Below are 22,857 nucleotides of genomic sequence, written 5' to 3'. Positions count from 1 at the left end.
AAAGAAAAAACGTCAGTCAATCACAAGTTTGACAAGTTTGACCTTCTTGCCTGGTCTTATAGACATATAAAAAACAGAAGGGGAAATTTCTGACTGTGCTTCCAATAAGACATGTGGAGAAGATAGGACAGTGTTGGAGAGGGTCAACCACGTGTGTCTTTCTGGGCTGATGACCTTTAAACTACACCTACAAGATGGAAAGCAGCAACCATCCCAACACTAGGCATAGGAAGACGTAGATCTGAGCTGGCTGCATCTTGGCCCTTTGGAGGGAAGTGGTCATTGAAGTCCTTAGTGTAATGGAAGCCTAATACATGGGGGCACAATGTCAGACAGGAGACTCAAGAAGTAGTTGTCAGGGATTTGTTCATATATGGGCTCCATTGGTCATAGTAAGGGTTTAGGGTATTCTGAAGGGTTGTTAACTACAGAAGTGTCCAAAGAAGTTGATTTTTTAGTGTATTGTTTGGGCTATTGTTAGATAGTAGACTGGAGGGCAGTCAGCATAGGAAGCAAAGCAACCAGTTCAGGCAGGCAATATTCCTGATTATCTATCCTGGGAGTGGCAGTGGAAATGTGAGATTCAGAAGTCAGGTTAACCAATGAGGTATATTTTCCTCTCAACCCGAACACAAATGTAACTAATACCCAGCATATAATATGGTGATTACTTATTTGTCTGAAGGTAAGGAGATAGAAAGAAGTGACTGGCCTGGACATCTGTTTGCCTGTCTATCTCTGTTTTCAGTATTTGTAAAATATCATGAAAGACAAAAGAAATCTCATGCAGAAGCTTTTAAGTCACCCTAGAAGTTACCATTTTCCACCGTTGTCCTCCTTCTGCCTTGCAGATATTCCATGTCATAGTAAGACATACAAGATGATTTACTTATTTTATACAATGCTATACCTCATCTAAGTGACACTAATAGATATGATTCATCAGAGGCTTATTTCCTGTGATGTATTATATATGCTAAGCACATTGTGAATCTCATCTTGTGTACCACTTTTATCTCCCCTATGACATTATTTTCATTTTTCCTCTGAAAATGCCATCTTATATTTCTTTTTAATATAATTTTATTAGCATACAATAGTTGTACAGGGGATACATTGTTATATTTACATATGTGCTGACAATATATCTTGATTAGATATATCCCCCCATCATTCCCCTCTTCCCTCCTTCCTGCTTCTTAGAACAATGTCAACAGGCTTCATTCTCCTCTTTTCATATATGGATACAAAACACATCCACCATATTAACCCTCATTCCCCCATTCCTTGTGACAATCTCCCTCCAACCTGGTACCCACTCCCCAAAAGATTTATTTTTCCCTCCTGCCATTCTTTTTTAAAAAAAAATTAAGTGCATATTGATAATACAAGGGGGTTTTGCCTTAGTACTTAAGATCTGTATACATGGTATTTTTATCAAATTATCCCCCTTCTCTCCATTACATTCTTTCACCATTTTCCCCTAATATTCAACAGCTTACTGTACAGTGTATTATATTATATTCATATACAGATGGGTCATTTCAATATTTTTCATTCTCTTAACATTTTCTTTCTCTCTCCCACCTTCCCACCTCCTATAGCCCCCTCAGACAGACTCACTAATAAAATTTGGTTCTCTCTGTCACTATATGTGATCATATATATATATATATATATATATATATATATATACACACACACACATACATTTAACTGATAAGTCTAGCTTCCACAAATGAGAGAAACATGCACCCTTTGATTTTTTTTGAGCTTGCCTTACTTTGCTTAACATGAAGTTGTGCAGATCCATCCATTTACCAGGAAATGACATAATTTCATTCCTTTTATGGTTGGATAAAGTTCCATTGTGTTTATATGCCACATTTTCTTAACCCATTTATCAGTTGCGGGCTTTTGGTCTGCTTCCAAAGTTTAGCTATTGTGAATAGTGCTTCAGTAAACATTGGTGTGCAAGTGGTTCTATCATATCTTGGTGTACATTCTTTTGGATATTTGTCTATGAGTGGTATCACTGGATTGTGTTGTAGCTGTAATGTTAGTTTTTGAGGGACCTCCATATTGCTTTCCATAGCAGTTGCCCTAATTGACATTCTGAACTGTATAGAAGTGTTCCTTTTCCCCTACAACCTTGCCAGCATATGTTATTGTTTGTGTTATTGATTATAGCCATTCTAGCTAGGGTGAGGCGGAATCTCAGTGTAGTTTTAATTTGCATTTCCTTTGTGGCCAAGGATTTTGAGCATTTCTTCACATGTTTATTAACTATTTGTACTTCTTCTTTTGAGAACCATCTGCTCAGTTCATTTGCCTACGTTTTCAGTGGGTTGTTAACTTGAGAGATTAGTTTTTTGAGCTCCATGTATATTCTGCTTATCAATCCTTTGTCAGATGTATAGCTGGCAAAGATTTTCTCCCATTCTGTAGGCTGTCTTTTCAGTCTGGTGACTGTTTCTTTAGCTGTGCAGAAACTTTTTAGTTTCATGTAGTCCCATTTGTCAATAGTTTCTCGTGATTGCTGAGTTATTAGAGTTCCATTCATAAAGTTAAATTACCTATGCCTATGTAGTCCAATGTGTTCCTTATTTTTTCCTGGATTAAGTTCACTGCTTCAGATCTTTAATCCATTTTGAACTGATACTTGTACAAGATGAGAGACTGGGATCTAGTTTCCATCTCCTGCAGGTGGAAATCAAGTTTTTCCAGCACCATTTGTTGAAGAGGCTGTCTTTTCTCCAGTGCACATTTCGGGCACCTTTGTCAAAAATCAGATGATTGTAGTTGTGTGGGTTTGTGTCAGGATCTTCTAGTCCATTGGTCTTCATGTCTATTTTTGTGCCAGTACTATGCTGTTTTTTATTACTGTGGCTTTGTACTATAGTTTGAAGTCAGGTATTGTGATACCTCCAGTGTTGCTCTTTTAGCTCAGGATTGCTTTGGTCTTCAAGGTTTTTTGTGCTTCCATATGAACTTTAAGATTGACTTTTCTATCTCAGTAATTGCACTGAACATATAGATTGCGTTCAGTAGTATAGACATTTTCACAATATTGATTCTGTTGATCCATGACCATGGATATCCTTCCATCTTCTGATGTCTTCATTGATTTCTTTCTCTAGTGACTTATAGTTTTCATTGTACAGGTTGGTCACCTTCTTTAAATTTATACCTAGGTATTTTAATTTTTTGAAGCTATTGTGAATGGTATTGTTTTCTTGATTTCTTTCTCAGACTGTTCATTGTTTGTATATAGAAATGCTACTGATTTTTGCATATTGATATTGTATCCTGTTACTTTGCTGAAAGTGTTTATGAGATCTAAGAGATTTTATATTAATTTTTTAATGGTCTTTCAGGTATAGGATCATATCATCTGCAAATAGGGACAATTTGACTTCTTCCTTCCCTCTTTGAGTCCCTTGTATTTCTTTCTCTTGTCTTATTACTCTGGCTAAGATTGTTAGCACTATGTTGAATAACAGTGAGTATACACCTTTGCCTCATTCCTGATTTTAGAAGAAATGGTTGCAGGCTTTCCCCATTAAGTATGATGTTGGCTATAGGTTTGTTATATATAGTCTTTATAATATTGAGGAATGTGCCTTCTATTCCTAATTTCTTCAGCGCTTTTACCATGATGCTGAATTTTGTCAAAGCCTTTTTCTACATCAATTGATATCATGATGTAGCTTTTGTACTTGATTCTGTTTATGTGTTGTATTACAATTATTGATTTGCAAATGTGTACCATCCTTGCACTTCTGGAATCATAGCTACTTGATCATTGTTAGTGTATGATCTTTTCAATTTGTTATTGAATTTTGTTAGTAAATATTTTATTGAGGATTTTTGAGTCTATGTTCATCAAGGATATTGGCCTATAACTTTCTTTTTTTTTAATGTATCTTTACCTGTCTTTGGTATTAGGGTAAAACTGGCTTTGTAAAATGTGTATGATGTAGTATTCCTTCCTTTTGTAATTTATGGAATAATTTGAGGAGCATAGATGTTAGTTCTTCTTAAAAGTCTGATAAAATTCAGCATTGAATCTATCAGGGCCTGGGCTTTTCTTTGCTGAAAGGTTCTTTATAACTGTCTTAATCTCATTACTTGTTACAGATCTGTTTAAGTTTTTAATAGCTTCTTTGTTCACTTTTGGAATCCTTAGATGTGTCAAGAAATTTATTTCTTCTTCATTTTCTATTTTGCAGGAATATAGGTTTTTAAAGTTTTCCTGTATTATCATCTGAATTTCATTGGTGTCTGTTGTAGTATTCCCTTTCTCAACTCTGATTTTATTAATTCAGGTCTTTCTTTGGTAGAGGTCAGTCTTGTTTATTTTTTCAAAGGACCAGCTTTGTGTTTCATCAATTGTATTTGTTTTTGGTCTCCAATTCATTGATTTATGCCCTGATTTTTATAATAGTTTTCTAATACTTTTTGGGTTTTCTTGCTCTTCTTTTTCTAGGTGTTTGAGATGTATCATCATTTTATTTCTCTAAGATCTCTCTAGTTTTCTGACGTGGATGCTCATAGCTATAAACTTCCCTCTTAAGACTGCCTTTGTGGCATCCCACAGGTTCTGGTAACTTATGTCCTAATTTTTATTTGATTCCAGGAATTCATTAATTTCTTTCCTAATATCTTCATTGACCCATTGCTTGTTCAAAACTGTGTTGCTCAATCTTAATGAATTTTAATGGGTTTTGTGGTTTTTACTTGCTAATTGATTTATAATTTTATTCCATTATAGTCTGTTAGGATACAGTGGATTATTCCAATTTTTTTGCAATTGTTGAGGTTTGCTTTATGACCTAGGATGTGGTCTATTTTGGTAAAAGTTCAAAGGGCTGCTGATAAAAATGTGTAATATGCTGTCATAGGATGAAGTACTCTATAAATACCTGCTAAGTCCATCTGTTGAAAGTATTGTTTAGTTTTAGGATTTTTTTTTCTGCCCGGATGTTCTGTCTATTGAAGAGAGTAGGATATTGAGATCTCCCACAATTATTGTACCTAATCCTTTCCGTTTCTTTAAGCTAAGAAGTGTTTGTTTTATGAAAATGGGGGTCTTTGGTTGTGAGGTGTATTTCATTTATACAACAGATTATTAGATCTTGCTTTTTGATTCAATCTGACAATCTGCACCTTTTGATGGAAGAGTTAAGTCCATTTATATTTAGGGTTATGATTAAGAGGTATTTTATTTGTTTCTTTCTTTTTTTTTTTTTGATTCAGTCTCATGTTAATTGTTCTTTACTTTTGTCTTTGTTCAACTTCAGGCTTTGCTGGTTTTCTGAGTGGATCATGCTTCCTGTTTTCCTAGCTCCTGTAGATTCAGTAATTCCCCTTGAGATTTATACTTTCCTAGCCTCTCGTATTTGAGATTGTTTTTCATTCTGTTCCATGTGCATTATTCCTTCAAGTATTCTCTGTAATGCAGGCTTGGTGGTAATGAACTGCTTTAGCTTATCCTTATCTTGGAAGGTCTTTATTTCTCCCTTGAGGTTGAAGGACAGCTTTGCTGGATAAAGCATTCTTGGTTAGCAGTTATTCTCTCTCAAAGCTTGAATTATATTGCTCCATGCTTTCTTGGCTTTTAGGGTTTGTGCTGACAGGTCTGAAGTGATTCTTACGTGTTTACCTTTGTATGTAAGAGGGCATTTTTCTCTTGAAGCTTTCAAAATCCTTTCTTTGTTTTCTAGATTTGGCATTTTAATTATGATGTGTCATGTGGTTCTTTTTTGATTATGTCTATTTGGAGTTTGAAATACCTCCTGTAAATGGGTGTCTATATTGTGATGTAGATCTGGGAAATTTTCTGCTGTGATTTCATTGAATAGATTTTCTATGCCTTAAGTGTGTATTTCAGCCCCTGTTTCCACCCATGAATTCTTAGGTTTGATCTTTTGATTGTGTCCCAGAGTTCTTGTATGTTGTATTGATATGTATTAATGTTTTCCTTTGTGATTGTTTGTCTGCAATACCTCCCTAATCTTGTCCTTCATCTCGATATTCTGTCTTATGTTTGCTCTTGTGTGCAGATAACCCTATCCATAGTGGTTTATATTTGATTTATTGAGGTTTTTATTTGTACATTTCAACTTGATTTTTTTTCATAATTTCCATTTTCTTTCTGAATTTCTCTTCCATAGTCTAGGTCTTGGATTGATTTTGTAACTTCATTTATCTGTTTGAGTCCTCTTTTAAGGCCTTTGATAATTTTTAATAGTAGGTTTCTGAATTCTCTCTCCAACATTTTTGCCAAATCACTATCTTTGGATTCAGATGTTGAGTTGTGGTGGAGTTTGGAAATGAAACATTGCCTTGGTTTTTCATATTTATATTTCTATGTTGTGTTTTGTGCATTTCTTGGTCTAATATTCCTTTTACTTGGGTGTGTGGAGAACCTACTGCAGAAGCGTGGTAAAAAATTCAGCAATAAATCAAGTATTTGATCCAAATGATGCTTGAATCTGCTTCCCCAGCAATGTTGTATGGGATCAAAATTCTTATTTGTGGGAGGATGATGTGGAAGCTTAACACTGGCTCAAGGATATAAGTATTGGAAATTGAGTATTATAAAGTTGGTTGTGGGGAAGAGAGGGGACATGATGGGAAAAAGGGGAGAGGATTGTAGGAGATAGTATGAGAGAGCTCTGGATATTAGTAACCGAGAAATAGAGAATGGAATAAAGAAAGAAACAATCCAACAAGAACAATTTGATTGAGAGGAATTGAACAAACAACCAAAACAAAAGTAAGATAAGATCAGCAATAGCAACAACAAATAAATAGAATAAACCAATTTAAAAAACAAAACAAAACTAAATACAAACATAAAATGGCAACAACAACAAAAGTTTATATTTCTTGTCCGTGAGAAGTGAGTTTCTTTGTCCTTTTTGCCCTGGTTGTTATGGAAACATCTTCAGAAGGGCAGAGTTGCATTTCCAGCTGGAGCCTCAAGGAAAGGGCAACTGAGACAGTCAATTCCCTTTAAGAGCTTTGGCCTATAGTTATTTTGGGCCGCAGCAGCCTCTGTAGTTGGCGGGGAGGGCAGGGGAGGAGGTGGAGAGAGTGATATTTCCTGTTGAAATGGAACTTGGAGCTGGCAGGACCACTCTTTCTTTGAGGTGGGGTCCAGTGGCTTAAGAGGACAGGTCCACTGACTGCCTTTCCCACTTGGACCCAGTCCAAACCTACCTCTCTCTATGTCTGCCTCTGATGGTGGATTTCCAGGCAGACACAGCAGTTTCCAGTGTCTGAGTATCACCTTTTAAATCCAACCTTTGCTCTGTTAGATGCTTATTGCTCATTGTTTACTCTTGAAGCAGCTACTGTAACTGGAGTTCTCATTCTCAGTCAGTGAGGGCTGGGTGTTTTGTTATTTAAATTTACCTTATTTGATGGGGCTTTTGTGTCACCTCTGGGTGTTTCCTGCCTGGGGTGCTCTTGGTGGAAGGTTTCTACAGGGACATTGTGGTTGAGAGACCCAGAAATCTATGGTCTGCATCTTTCCATATCACCTCAATGATCAGTCTTCAAACTGGCCTGCTTGCAAGGAGGTTCAGATACCTGAGCTCTCTGCCACAGAAGACTTGCTGTTTTGCTTTGGTGAATTCCCTCAGGCAGTTAGGTGGAGCCACCAGTTTCCCCCACCTAGTACCTTTTGACTGCTCAACTCACTACAAGTTCAAGTCAGGTGTCTTGAGAGGCCAGATGCAGATCTACTGGCTGTCTCACGATGGCACGTTGCCACAGCCTTCTGACAAATGAGAAATGAGGGCTACTCTGTTTTGCTGCTGGCCTGCCATGTGGGGGGAAATTACTATCTTGTGATATCTCTGTTCCAGAGTTAAGATTTGCCAGTGGCACAAATAATGTTTCAGAGCTAGTTTTGCTATTCTACAGCAGCCAGCCATTCCCTGGCTTACCTGCAGTAGTCTTCCCCTCCCTACAGGGGGAACGTGGATGGCTAGGAGCTACAAACTGTTTGTGTTGTCTTTTTGATTTGGCCTCTTTTTCAGTTATCTATTTACTGTTTTATATCTCTCCCTGTGATTTCCTCTATTTCTCTGTTCTATATGTAGTCTGTTCTTTGTTATCCAAATTCTTATTCATGCAGCCTGATGCAGGAAGCATCTATTCCTCTGCCATCTTGCTGCCATCTACAGAAGATTATTTTCATTGTTTCACAGAGGGCCTTTATGCTCAGAGGTTTATTGGCTTACCCCAGGTCACTGCAATAGAAGTCAGTAGAGTCCTCATTTAAAACTAGATCTGTTTATTTCAAAGTACAGGCTGTTTATTCTTTCCTTTTGGGTCTCATTAAAGATTTCACAATCTTTTAGTTTCTTTCTCACAACCTTAGTAGTAAATAAAAGACATAACTGTCATCTACTGCAGTAAAAAAGGAAACAGAATGCTCAGTGAACAGAGGCATGAAAAAGAAGTCAATTTATCTAAAATGTAGAGACAAATATAAAGATAATATTTCTTGTATGAGAGTAATCACCTATAGACATTGGTATAAAGGTGGCCATGTTATAAATTGGACAGACAGAAAGTCCACCGAGGCCCTGGCATCGTTGATGGTGCTGGTGCAGTCTGTAATCAGACGACTTCCAAATTCTGTGCCCAGTGGGGAAGACTTCATCACAGGACACGTGGGTGTAAGTGGAGTTTAGGAAAAGAAAAATACAAAGGAAAGCATAATGAGGCCAAGGTGGAGTCTGCTGGCCAAGAATGTGTGTTTCTGCTGTTTAGGTGCTTTAAAACCTATGATAACCTATGGGAAGGGGCAAGCTAGGTGATTTCCATCCAATAATAAATGAGTGGGGAGGAGAATGGGCAGTTCCCAGCCAGGTGAGGGCAGTGCCTGAGCCAAAGAATGGTTAATCTAAGATGTAATATTTTTCTATGAGTCCTGAACTTTCCCTAATTTTAACCTACCTCAGTGTAAGTTCCTTGGAATGTCCCCTGACAGAGGCCAACAGAAGATATGTCCTTAATTCATCAGGCTATTTACTTTCACTTTATTACCAAGGTACATTCACTGGAGGGTTACCAGAACCATACTAGGAGCATCATAGATGGCACATGTAACTTTCCCAAGGGTTCAAAGCAGGTTTCAGATATGAAAACAGAGGCTGAGAAAGGCTAAGTAAGTGATTGAAAATCAGTCCCTAGGAAATTCCAGGAAGTGACTTAAGTCTAGGTCAGCCTCATCCAAATAAAAATCCACCTATGTCTATCTTTGCTCAGCCTGAGAGATAAACTACCACAGTGCTCATTCTCAGCTTCTCAGAAATTTGCAGACCACTCGCATTTTATTTTTAAAGGGAATATGTTTTCCTTCACTTATTTTTCTTAAGTTTTGTAATTAAAGAGAGTGGACCTTAAATTTCTTACCAGAAGCCATTTATCATCCTGGATACTGCTGACCCCTTAATGGCTTTACAAAGCTTAAAATTTTCTGCTAAAAATTTTTCACATAAAGACGATGTTTTCTTCTGTTAAAAAATTGAATCTACTCAAGAACTGAACATTTATTTTGATTGTCCCATTATTCTAAAAGATGTGCAACACTTTTTCATTTTTCATATACTACTTTTGAGATTGACCTCTACAACCACTGAAAGTTTTTTCATAATGTTATAAAAATTATATCAACTTATTTAATGATGTCCTTGTTTCTAAGACTCAGTTCTTAAAAGAAGATTTTATGCCAGGCTCTGGTGGCTCACACTTTAATTCTTTTTTTTTAGTCCTTTTAGGTTTTTTTTTCTGCTTTTTTTTAATTCATTTATTCATATGTGCATACATTGTTTGGGCCACTTCTCCCCCCTGCCCCAGCCCCCTCCCTCTTCTGGCCCTTTTCTCCAATTTTGTTGAAGAGAAGACATAAGCAACAATGAGAAAGACAAAGCATTTTTGCTAGTTGAGATGATAGCTATACAGAGAGATTCCTAGCATTGCTTCCATGCACAAGTGTGTTACAACCCAAATTGATTCATCTCTACCTGACCTTTTCACTACTTCCCGGTCACCTTCCCATATTGACCTCTCGTTGCTTTAAGTTTTCTGTATTAGCTGCTCTGCAGTGGGGACATCAAACACTTCCAAGTTTTGGGTTTCCTACCTATCCCCATACGTCCTGTATGTGCTCTCCCCTTAGCGTGCAACCCAAGTCCAACAACATTGCTGCATTTGCCCTAGATCTAAAGTCGACATATGATGGAGAACATATGATTTTTGGTCTTCTGAGCCTAGCTAACCTTGCTCAGAATGATGTTCTCCAGTTCCATCCATTTACTTGAGAATGATAAGATTTCATTCTTCTTCATGGCTGAGTAAAACTCCATTGTGTATAAGTGCCACATTTTCTTAATCCATTCATCAGTAGTGGGGCATCTTGGCTGTTTCCATAACTTGGCTATTATGAATAATGCTGCAATAAACATGGGTGTGCAGGTGCCTCTGGAGTAACCTGAGTTGCATTCCTTTGGTTATATCCCCAGGGGTGGGATTGCTGGATCATATGGCAGATCTATGTTTAGATTATTAAGAAGCCTTCATAATTTTTTCCATAATGGTTGCACTATCTTGCATTCCCACCAGCAGTGTACAAGGGTTCCTTTTCCCCCACAACTTTGCAAACACCTGTTGTTGGTGGTGTTTTTGATGATAGCTATTCTAACAGGGGTCACACTTTAATTCTTGAGAGGCTTTGTGAGGATTACTGTTTAAGGCCAGCCTGGGCAAAGAGTTTGTGAGATTCCATGTCCAACAATAGCTGGTTGCAGTGTCACATTTGTTTTGTGTCTAGCAATGGCAGGGAGCATAAAAGGATAGATTTCCTGGCTGGTGTGGGCACAATGCAAGACCCTTCTCAAAAATAACCAGAGCAAAATGGGCTGGAGGTGGTGCTCATGGGGTAGAGTACCTACTTAGCAAGTGTGAAGCCCTGAGTTCAGAACCCCAATACCACCAAACAAAAAATATTTTATACACTTTTTATATGCAATTGGAATATTGGAAAGTACATATGCGTTAAGGCATGTGAGTAAAGTTTATGATCCGAACACCCTTAAGATACAGAAAACACAGAATTGTTTTTGAGAAGATAACTATCCATACTGAATGCAGGTACTCATACAAGATATTTCCACAATTTTTAAGAAAGTATCCTCAGTTGTTTTCATTTTGGGTATACTCATGATCACCATTAATATAATGAAATATTTATTTGATAACAGTGTCTACTTACTCCCTGTGGTAACCAATATTTTCTTTTTTCTTCACATTCTTAGAGAAAGCATGTGCTGGGCCTTCAGTCAATTCCTTTAAATTAATGATCGGAATTTAGTGCCTGCTTCCGCACTTTTCCACACAAAGGGAGTACATGCTTTGTACTCCATTTTACCTCAACTCACTTCAGACTTCACTTAGAAATACTCACTTATGAGGTTGCTGAGGAAGTAATCAAATCAAATGAATAAAGACTAGATCAATTGGCCCAAATATTTTTTTTAATTTTTATTTTTTTATTATTCATATGTGCATACAATGCTTGGGTCATTTCTCCCCCATGACCCACCCCCTCAGTAGTGGGGCATCTTGGCTGTTTCCATAACTTGGCTATTGTGAATAGTGCTGCAATAAACATGGGTGTGCAGGTGCCTCTGGAGTAACCTGTGTCACAGTCTTTGGCGTATATCCCCAGGAGTGGTATTGCTGGATCAAATGGTAGATCAATGTCTAGCTTTTTAAGTAGCCTCCACATTTTTTTCCAGAGTGGTTGTACTAGTTTACATTCCCACCAACAGTGTAAGAGGGTTCCTTTTTCCCCACATCCTCTCCAACACCTGTTGGTGGTGTTGCTGATGATGGCTATTCTAACAGGGGTGTTGTGGAATCTAAGCATGGTTTTAATTTGCATTTCCTTTATTGCTAGAGATGGTGAGCATTTTTTCATGTGGTTTTTGGCCCTTTGAATTTCTTCTTTTGAGAAAGTTCTGTTTAGTTCACTTGCCCATTTCTTTATTGGTTCATTAGTTTTGGGAGAATTTAGTTTTTTAAGTTCCCTATATATTCTGGTTATCAGTCCTTTGTCTGATGTATAGTTGGCAAATATTTTCTCCCACTCTGTGGGTGTTCTCTTCAGTTTAGAGACCATTTCTTTTGATGAACAGAAGCTTTTTAGCTTCATGAGGTCCCATTTATCTATGCTATCTCTTAGTTGCTGTGCTGCTGGGGTTTCATTGAGAAAGTTCTTATCTATACCTGCTAACTCCAGAGTATTTCCTACTCTTTCCTGTATCAACTTTAGAGTTTGGGGTCTGATATTAAGATCCTTGATCCATTTTGAGTTAATCTTGGTATAGGATGATATACATGGATCTAGTTTCAGTTTTTTGCAGACTGCTAACCAGTTTTCCCAGCAGTTTTTGTTGAAGAGGCTGCTATTTCTCCATCGTATATTTTTAGCTCCATTGTCAAAGACAAGTTGGTTATAGTTGTGTGGCTTCATATCTGGGTCCTCTATTCTGTTCCACTGGTCTTCATGTCTGTTTTTGTCCCAGTACCATGCTGTTTTTATTGTTATTGCTTTGTAATATAGTTTGAAGTCAGGTATTGTGATACTTCCTGCATTGTTCTTTTGACTGAGTATTGCCTTGGCTATTTGTGGCCTCTTGTGTTTCCATATAAATTTAATGGTAGTTTTTTTCGATCTCTTTAATGAATGTCATTGGAATTTTGATGGGAATTGCATTAAACATGTAGATTACTTTTGGGAGTATAGACATTTTTACTATGTTGATTCTATCAATCCATGAGCATGGGAGATCTCTTCACTTTCTGTAGTCTTCCTCAATCTGTTTCTTCAGAAGTTTACAGTTTTCTTTGTAGAGGTCATTCCCATCTTTTGTTAGGTTTACACCTAAGTATTTGATTTTTTTTGAGGCTATTGTAAATGGAATTGTTTCCATATATTCTTTCTTAGTTCATTATTAGTGTATAGAAATGCTAATGATTTTCCATGTTGATTTTATATCCTGCTACCTTACTGTAGCTATTGATGGTGTGTAGGAGCTTTTGAGTAGAATGTTTTGGGTCTTTAAGGTATAGGATCATGTCGTCTGCAAATAGGAATATTTTGACAGTTTCTTTACCTATTGTATTCCTTTTATTCCTTCTTGCCTAATTGCTCTGGCTAGGAATTCCAGTACTATGTTGAATAGGAGTAGAGGTAGTGGGCATCCTTGTCTGGTTCCTGATTTTAGAGGGAATGGTTTCAGTTTTTCTCCGTTAAGTATAATGCTGGCTGTAGGTTTGTCATATATAGCTTTTATACTGTTGAGGTACTTTCCTTATATTCCTAGTTTTCTTAGAGGTTTTATCACTAAATGATGTTGGATCTTTTCAAAGGCTGTTTCTGCATCTATTGAGATGATCAAGTGGTTTTTGTCTTTGCTTCTGTTAATGTGGTTTATTACATTTATTGATTTTCGTATGTTGAACCATCCCTGCATCCCTGGGATGAAGCCTACTTGGTCATGGTGAATAATCTTTTTGATGTGTTGTTGAATTCGGTTTGCCATTATTTTGTTGAGGATTTTTGCATCAATGTTCATTAAGGAGAATGGCCTATAGTTCTCCTTTTTGGAGGTGTCTTTGCCTGATTTTGGGATAAGTGTAATACTGGCTTCATAAAATGTGTTTGGTAGTTTTCCTTCCCTTTCTATTTCGTGGAACAGTTTAAGGAGGGTTGATATCAGTTCTTCTTTAAAGGTCTGATAGAATTTGGCCGAGAATCCATCAGGTCCTGGACTTTTCGTTTTGGGGTGACTCTTGATTCCTACTTCAATTTCATTTTGTGTTATAGATCTATTCAGGTGATTAATTTCCTCTTGGTTCAGTTTTGGATGCTCATATGTATCTAAAAATCTGTCCATTTCTTTAAGAGTGTCAAATTTATTTGAATATAGGTTCTCGAAGCAGTCTCTGATTAGTTCCTGGACTTCCATGGTGTTTGTTGTTATCTCCCCTTTAGCATTCCTGATTCTACTAATTTGGGTTTTTTCTCTCCTCATTTTAGTCACGTTTGCCAGGGGTCTGTTGATCTTGTTTATTTTTTCACAAAACCAACTTTTTGTTTCATTAATTCTTTGTACGGTTTTTCTGGTTTCTATTTCATTGATTTCAGCTCTTATTTTTATTATTTCTCTCTTATTTGTTTTGGGATTTGCTTGTTCTTGTTTTTCTAGGAGTTTGAGATGTATCATTAGGTCATTGACTTGGGATCTTTCAGTCTTTTTAATATATGCACTCATGGCTATAAACTTTCTTCTCACGACTGCCCTTACTGTGTCCTATGGGTTCCAGTAGGTCGTGTTTTTATTTTCATTGACTTCCAGGAATTTATTAATATTCTCTTTTATTTCATCAGTGACCCATTGTTCATTAAGTAACGAGTTATTTACTTTCCAGCTGTTTGCAAGTTTTTTGTCTTTACTTTTGTTGTTGAGTTCTAGTTTTATTGCATTGTGATCAGATAGTATGCATGGTATAATTTCTATTTTCTTATTGCTGAGGCTTGCTTTGTGCCCTAGGATATGATCTATTTTGGAGAAAGTTCCGTGGGCTGCTGAGAAGAATGTATATTGTGTAGAAGTTGGATGAAATGTTCTCTAGACATCAACTAGGTCCATTTGATCTATGGTTGTTTTAGACCTAGAATTTCTTTATTGATTTTTTGTTTGGATGATCTATCTATTTATGATAGTGGGGTGTTAAAGTCTCCCACAACCACTGTGTTGGAGTTAATGTATGCTTTTAGGTCCTTCAGGGTATGTTTGATGAAATTGGATGTGTTGACATTGGGTGCATATAGGTTGATAATTATTTCTTTTTGGTCTATTTCCCCTTTTATTAGTATGGAATGTCCTTCTTTATCTCATTTGATCAATGTAGGTTTGAAGTCTACTTTGTCAGAGATAAGTATTGCTACTCCTGCCTGTTTTTGGGGGCCATTGGCTTGGTAAATCTTCTTCCAACCTTTCATCCTTAGCCTATGCTTATTTCTGTCAGTGAGATGGGTCTCCTGTAAGCAACAAATTGTTGGATCTTCCTTTTTAATCCATTTCGTCAAATGGTGCCTTTTGATGGGGGAATTAAGTCTGTTAACATTAAGTGTTAGTATTGATTGATATGTGGTGATTCCTGTCATATGGTTGTCTTAGTTGTTTGAAGGTTTGATTGTGTGTACCTAAGTTGAGGTTACTCTCTACTTTCTTGCTTTTTCTTTTCCTGTAGTTTGGTGCTGCCTGCCCTTTCATGGTTAAGTTGGGTTTCACTTTCTGTGTGCAGAATCCCTTGAAGAATCTTTTGTAGTGGTGGCTTTGTGGTCACATATTGCTTTAGTTTCTGCTTATCATGGAAGACTTTTATTGCTCCATCTACTTTGAATGATAGTTTTGCTGGGGTTGAAGCTATTTTCATTCAGTGCCCAGAAGATCTCACCCCATGCTCTTCTTGCTTTTAATGTTTCTGTTGAGAAGTCTGCTGTGATTTGATGGGTTTACCCTTGTATGTTATTTGTTTTTTCTCTCTTACAGCCTTCAATATTCTTTCCCTAGTTTCTGTACTTGTTGTTTTTATGATGATATGTCGTGGGGTAGTTCTATTTTGATCTGGTCTGTTTGGTGTCCTGGAGGCCTCTGGCATCTGTATGGGAATATCTTTCTCTAGATTTGGGAAATTTTCTGTTATTATTTTGTTGAATATATTGCACATTCCCTTTGCTTGCACCTCTTCTCCTTCTTCGATGCCCATGATCCTCAAGTTGGTCTTTTGATGGAGTCGGTGAGTTCTTGCATTTTCTTTTCACAGGTCTTGAGTTTAATTAATAGTTCTTCAGTTTTTCCTTTAATTACCATTTCCTCTTCACGTTCTGAGATTCTGTCTTCTGTTTGTTCTATTCTGCTGGATTGGCCTTCCGTTTTGTTTTGCAATTCTGTTTCGTTCTTTTTTCTGAGGTTTTCCATATCCTGGATGGTTTCCTCTTTAATGTTGTCTGTTTTTGTCCTGAGTTCATTTATCTGTTTATTAATCGTGTTCTCTGTTTCACTTTGGTGTTTATATAGTGCTTCTATGGTTTCCTTTATTTCTTCTTTTGCTTTTTCAAATTCTCTATTTTTGTTGTCTTGGAATTTCTTGAGTGTCTCCTGTACATTTTGGTTGACCATATCCAGTATCATTTCTATAAAATTCTCATTGAGTACCTGTAGTATGTCTTCTTTTGAATTATTCTTGTGGGCTTCATTGTGTTCTTTGGCATAGTTTATCTTCAGTTTGTTGGAGTCTGGATCTGAGTATCTGTTTTCTTCATTTCCCTCTGGTTCCTGTACTAATTTTTTGCTGTGGGGAAACTGGTTTCCCTGTTTTTTCTGTCTTCCCATCATGCCCTTGATATTGTTATTGTCCCTGTACTGTGTGCAATTAAGTATTTTCTGGCTTGTAATAATAGCACTAGTGATATTTAGAACAGAAGGGTGGGAGAGGATGGAAAGCAAAGAAGTTAAAGGAAAAGGGAAAAACAAACAAGTAGAAAAAAAACAAAACAAAGAAACAAACAAAAAAAGTTTCAAAGATATAAACAGGGAGAGACAGTGTACTAATCAACCGTAAGCTTGTCCATGTCTTCCCAAGTCGTGTGGGCGAGGGTGACTTGAGGCCTGGGGGCCCTCCTGGTTTCTCCATTCAACGTGAATTGGAGATTCTCTGCGCAGGCTGGAGGTGTGGAGGGGTCAGGGTTTGCCTCTTCTCGGTGGCCTTGCCTGCAAGGTGTGTCTCCAGCGTTTCTCCAAGATTTCACTGTAGGAGGCACACTTTCTGCTTCCTCCTTCTAGCCACCATCTTGGCCTCTGCCGCAAATATTTTGCAAAATATAGGTGAATTTCACATTGTGTGTAGGGAGTCAAGAGAATTTAAATGTTTGTTTGCTCACAACACAGTGTGTTTTCTCTACTTGTGTTGAAGGTTAATAGTAAATGTGACCACAAGTGTTTTGGTTTGGGGATGTTTTTCACATTTTGGAAATCTGAATATACACCAAGAAATCTTGGGGATGTGATGCAAACCTAAATGTGAAATTCCTTTTTATATATATTCACCTTGTATGTGTAGCCTAGAACAAGTTCATATAATATGTCTGTATTTTGACTTCAACCTGTCACAAAAGGTCAGGTATAGAATTTTCTACTTATGGTATGATATTGGTGCTCAAAAAGGTTTACACTTGAGAACATTTAAAATTTTGGATTTTTATATTAGGAACTCTCAACCTGTACATTAGAAAATTCTATTCCCATGAAGATGGGGCCTTCATGATCACTTTGATTTTCATTAGAATGTGAGTTAGGAAGTGATTTTTTTCTTTACAATTGACTTATTTTTTTTATCAAATGGAATCTGCTTTATAATTAGTAAGATATTAGTAGTACTGAAGTCTCATGAAGAATTTACAAAATTGAAAATATCATATGCTTTTAAGTGTGCACCACTTACGTGGAGTACCTCACGGTCTCTGCTGTGGTTTGCCTTTTTTATTTTTTTAAGTTGTGTTCAGTTTGTAGGCTAGTTTTTCAGTACAAACAGAATTAATGAGAAAATCGCATAAACAAATCTTAATTAAGAAAGGAAATTTATGTGTGTATGTATTACAACTTGAATTAGTTCATGCTCTTTATTTTTCTCCTTTCTACCTTCTGATGATTTCAACAGTTTTAAAAATTCTATATTATTCTTGTATAGAATGAATGTCACAAGGGAACTTCCTATAGACCTATCTTAAACAAACAAAAACTACCTTTTTTCAAAAATGGAGAACAGGATGGTAAAACAGTTCCTGTCTAGGAGTTGGTACCAATGGAAAGGGGGAGGATATAAGGAAAGGGTGAAGGAGGTTGAATGTGGTGGAAATTTTATGTACTCATGTATGAAAGTGGAAAAATGTGACATGTTGAAACTATTCCAGAAATGGGGGTAGAGGAGGATAAAGAAGAATGATGGAGGGGGTAAATTCAACTATGAATTTGTAAATATCACACTGTACCCCCAGTACAATAATAATAATAATATAAAATTAAGGAAGTTAAAAATAGCCTGTTCTCTAATGATAATAAATCTTCTATGAACTAATACTGAAATGAATTTTTAAATCCTTGAATCCATAGTTAAATACTTTGGGCTCCTGTCTGCCATATGAAAAAAAATTTATGCTTTCATAAATCATACACTTTTTAATCTTTTTACATCCCCTCAAATTGTTTTTGAAATGAGACATTGATATTAAATCAATTAATGACTCCCTAAAAAAATCTTTAAAATACAGAGTATGATCCTTGTTCAATACTTAACATCCAGAAATATAATGCAACCTACATCTGTTTGCTGCTGTCCGTAAAGTGTATTCTGTGCTTCCTGTGTTAGTCTTCACCCACCTCACCTATGGTTAAGTGAGCTGTTCAGTGAGTTGTGTTCCAAGAGTGCTAGAGATGGATGGGGTATGCTTTGCTCTGGGGCAGGCAGAATTGATGTCTTCCATTTGAGCACAGCTGTTCCTATATTTAAGACATAAACAGAGATTGTGCTTGATTATCTTTCTAGATATAAGAAAAACTTTAAGATCAAACATATAATTCCTCTGCGCTCTCTGTGGATGGGCAAAGAAGAAGAAGCCCACACCAATGCAAAGAAGTCCTTTCTCTTGGGGTGGCCCATGGAAAACTTCAGGGCAACTTTCTGGTAAGACCACAACATAGCCTTCTGTTTATGGGTTATTATGACAGGGCACAGTCATCTTTCTGTTGGCTAGCATGAATCACAAATGCAGATAAATTTCCCACAACTTATTTAAAATAGGAAAATATTTTAATCTGGTTGTATATTAAACTGTGGACTCACTTTTTGACCTCCCATAAGATCCTTCATTTGCCTTGTATTTTCCCCAGAGGTTTTTACATGAAAATATATGCAAATGAATTAATAGTCAAATAGGTTTTGACCAGTTTTTAGCATACATTATTTTTTATTTCAGTTTTAGATTTTATTTTTTACTAAATCATGCACTTAATAGCTAGTTTTTTTATTGTTTTTATTGTTTTATTATTCATATGTGCATACAAGGCTTGGGTCATTTCACCCCCCTGCCCCCACCCCCTCCCTTACCATCCACTCCACCCCCTCCCTCTCCCCCCCCAATACCCAGCATATACTATTTTGCCCTTATCTCTAATTTTGTTGAAGAGAGACTATAAGCAATAATAGGAAGGAACAAGTGTTCCTGGTTGAGATAAGGATAGCTATACAGGGAGTTGACTCACATTAATTTCCTGTGCGTGTGTGTTACTTTCTAGGTTAATTCTCTTTGATCTAACCTTTTCTCTAGTTCTTGGTCCCCTTTTCCTATTGGCCTTAGTTGCTTTTAAGGTATCTGCTTTAGTTTCTCTCCATTAAGGGCAACAAATGCTAGCTAATTTTTTAGGTGTCTTATCTATCCTCATCCCTCCCTTGTGTGCTGTCGCTTTTATCATGTGCTCAGTTCCAATCCCCTTGTTGTGTTTGCCCTTGATCTAATGTCCACATATGAGGGAGAACAAATGATTTTTGGTCTTTTGGGCCAGGCTAACCTCACTCAGAATGATGTTCTCCAATTCCATCCATTTACTAGCAAATGATAACATTTCGTTCTTCTTCATGGCTGCATAAAATTCCATTGTGTATAGATACCACATTTTCTTAATCCATTCGTCAGTGGTGGGTCATCTTGGCTGTTTCCATAACTTGGCTATTGTGAATAGTGCCACAATGAACATGGGTGTGCAGGTGCCTCTGGAGTAACCTGTGTCACAGTCTTTTGGGTATATCCCCAAGAGTGGTATTGCTGGATCAAATGGTAGATCAATGTTTAGCATTTTAAGTAGCCTCCACATTTTTTTCCAGAGAGGTTGTACTAGTTTACATTCCCACCGACACTGTATGAGGTTTCCTTTTTCCCCACATCCTCGCCAACACCTCTTGTTAATGGTGTTGCTAATGATGGCTATTCTAACAGGGGTGAGGTGGAATCTTAATGTGGTTTTAATTTGTATTTCCTTTATTGCTAGAGATGGTGAGCATTTTTTCATGTGTTTTTTGGCCATTTGAATTTTTTCTTTTGAGAAAGTTCTGTTTAGTTCACTTGCCCATTTCTTTATTGGTTCATTAGTTTTGGGAGAATTTAGTTTTTAAGTTCCCTATATATTCTGGTTATCAGTCCTTTGTCTGATGTGTAGCTGGCAAGTATTTTCTCCCACTCTATGGGTATTCTCTTCAGTTTAGAGACCACTTCTTTTGATGAACAGAAGCTTTTTAGTTTTATGAGGTCCCATTTATCTATGCTATGTCTTAGTTGCTGTGCTGCTGGGGTTTCGTTGAGAAAGTTCTTACCTATAGCTACTAACTCCAGAGTATTTCCTACTCTTTCCTGTATCAACTTTAGAGTTTGTGGTCTGATATTAAGATCCTTGATCCATTTTGAGTTAATCTTGGTATAGGATGATATACATGGATCTAGTTTCAGTTTTTTGCAGAGTGCTAACCAGTTTTCCCAGCAGTTTTTCTGGAAGAGGCTGCTATTTCTCCATCGAATATTTTTAGCTCCTTTGTCAAAGACAAGTTGGTTATAGTTGAGTGGCTTCATATCTGGGTCCTCTATTCTGTTCCACTGGTCTTCATGCCTGTTTTTGTGCCAGTACCATGCTGTTTTTATTGTTATTGCTTTGTAATATAGTTTGAAGTCAGGTATCGTGATACCTCCACTATTGCTCTTTTGTCTGAGTATTGCCTTGGCTATTTGTGGCCTCTTTTGTTTCCATATGAATTTCACGGTACATTTTTCAATGTCTTTAATGAATGTCACTGGAATTTTGATGGGAATTGCATTAAACATGTAGATTACTTTTGGGAGTATCGACATTTTTACTATGTTGATTCTACCTATCCATGAGCATGGGAGATCGCTCCACTTTCAATAGTCTTCCTCAGTCTTTTTCTTCAGAAGTTTATAGTTTTCCTTGTAGAGGTCATTCCCATCTTTTGTTAGGTTTACACCTAGGTATTTGATTTTTTTTTGAGGCTATTGTAAATGGAATTGTTTTCATACATTCTTTTTCAGTTTGCTCATTGTTAGTGTATAGAAATGCTAATGACTTTTCTATGTTGCTTTTATATCCTGCTACCTTGCTGTAGCTATTGATGATGTCTAGAAGCTTCTGAGTATAGTTTTTTGGGTCTTTAAGGTATAGGATCATGTCATCTGCAATTAGTGATATTTTGAGTTTCTTTACCTATTTGTATTCCTTTTATTCCTTCTTCTTGCCTAATTGCTCTGGCTAGGAATTCCAGTACTATGTTTAGTAGGAGTGGAGGTAGTGGGCATCCTTGTCTGGTTCCTGATTTTAGAGGGAATGGTTTCAGTTTTTCTCCATTAAGTATAATGCTGGCTGTAGGTTTGTCATATATAGCTTTTATAATGTTGAGGTACTTTCCTTCTATTCCTAGTTTTCTTAGAGCTTTTATCATGAAGTGGTGTTGGATCTTATCAAAGGCTTTTTCTTCATCTATTGAGATGATCAAGTGGTTTTTGTCCTTGCTTCTGTTAATGTAGTTTATTACGTTTATTGATTTTCGTATGTTGAACCACCCTTGCATCCCTGGGATGAAGCCTACTTGGTCATGGTGAATAATCTTTTTGATGTGTTGTTGAATTCGGTTTGCCATTATTTTGTTGAGGATTTTTGCATCAATGTTCATTAAGGAGAATGGCCTATAGTTCTCCTTTTTGGAGGTGTCTTTGCCTGATTTTGGGATAAGTGTAATACTGGCTTCATAAAATGTGTTTGGCAGTTTTCCTTCCCTTTCTATTTTGTGGAACAGTTTAAGGAGGGTTGATATCAGTTCTTCTTTAAAGGTCTGATAGAATTTGGCCGAGAATCCATCAGGTCCTGGACTTTTCGTTTTGGGGAGACTCTTGATTCCTACTTCAATTTCATTTTGTGTTATAGATCTATTCAGGTGATTAATTTCCTCTTGGTTCAGTTTTGGATGCTCATATGTATCTAAAAATCTGTCCATTTCTTTAAGAGTGTCAAATGTATTTGAATATAGGTTCTCGAAGTAGTCTCTGATGATGTCCTGGACTTCCATGGTGTTTGTTGTTATCTCCCCTTTTGCATTTCTGATTCTACTAATTTGGGTTTTTTCTCTCCTCATTTTAGTCACGTTTGCCAGGGGTCTGTCAATCTTGTTTATTTTTTCACAAAACCAACTTTTTGTTTCATTAATTCTTTGTACGGTTTTTCTGGTTTCTATTTCATTGATTTCATCTCTTATTTTTATTATTTCTCTGTTGCTGTTTGTTTTGGGATTTGCTTGTTCTTGTTTTTCTAGGAGTTTGAGATGTATCATTAGGTCATTGATTTGGGATCTTTCAATCTTTTTAATATATGCACTCATGGCTATAAACTTTCCTGTCAGGACTGCCTTTGCTGTGTCCCCTAGGTTCTGGTAGGTTGTGTTTTCATTTTCATTGACTTCCAGGAACCTTTTAATTTCCTCTTGTATTGCATCGATGATCCATTGTTCATTAAGTAATGAATTATTTAGTTTCCAGCTGTTTGCATGTTTTTTGTCTTTACTTTTGTTGTTGAGTTCTAGTTTTACTACATTGTGATCAGATAGTATGCACGGTATAATTTCTATTTTCTTATTAATGCTGAGGCTTGCTTT

The 22,857-nt window shown here is 36.8% G+C and overlaps 1 protein-coding gene across 1 annotated transcript in view; it reads left to right on the top strand.

The window, feature by feature from the left end:
* The window catches only part of LOC141410805 (serine/threonine-protein phosphatase 4 regulatory subunit 1-like), a 50,168-nt gene that overhangs the window by 452 nt on the left and 26,859 nt on the right, over positions 1 to 22,857 (top strand).

This window comes from Castor canadensis, chromosome 9 (genome assembly GCF_047511655.1).
Source record: "Castor canadensis chromosome 9, mCasCan1.hap1v2, whole genome shotgun sequence".
Classification (NCBI taxonomy): Eukaryota; Metazoa; Chordata; class Mammalia; order Rodentia; family Castoridae; genus Castor; species Castor canadensis.
This window is presented reverse-complemented; position numbering and strand designations above follow the sequence as displayed.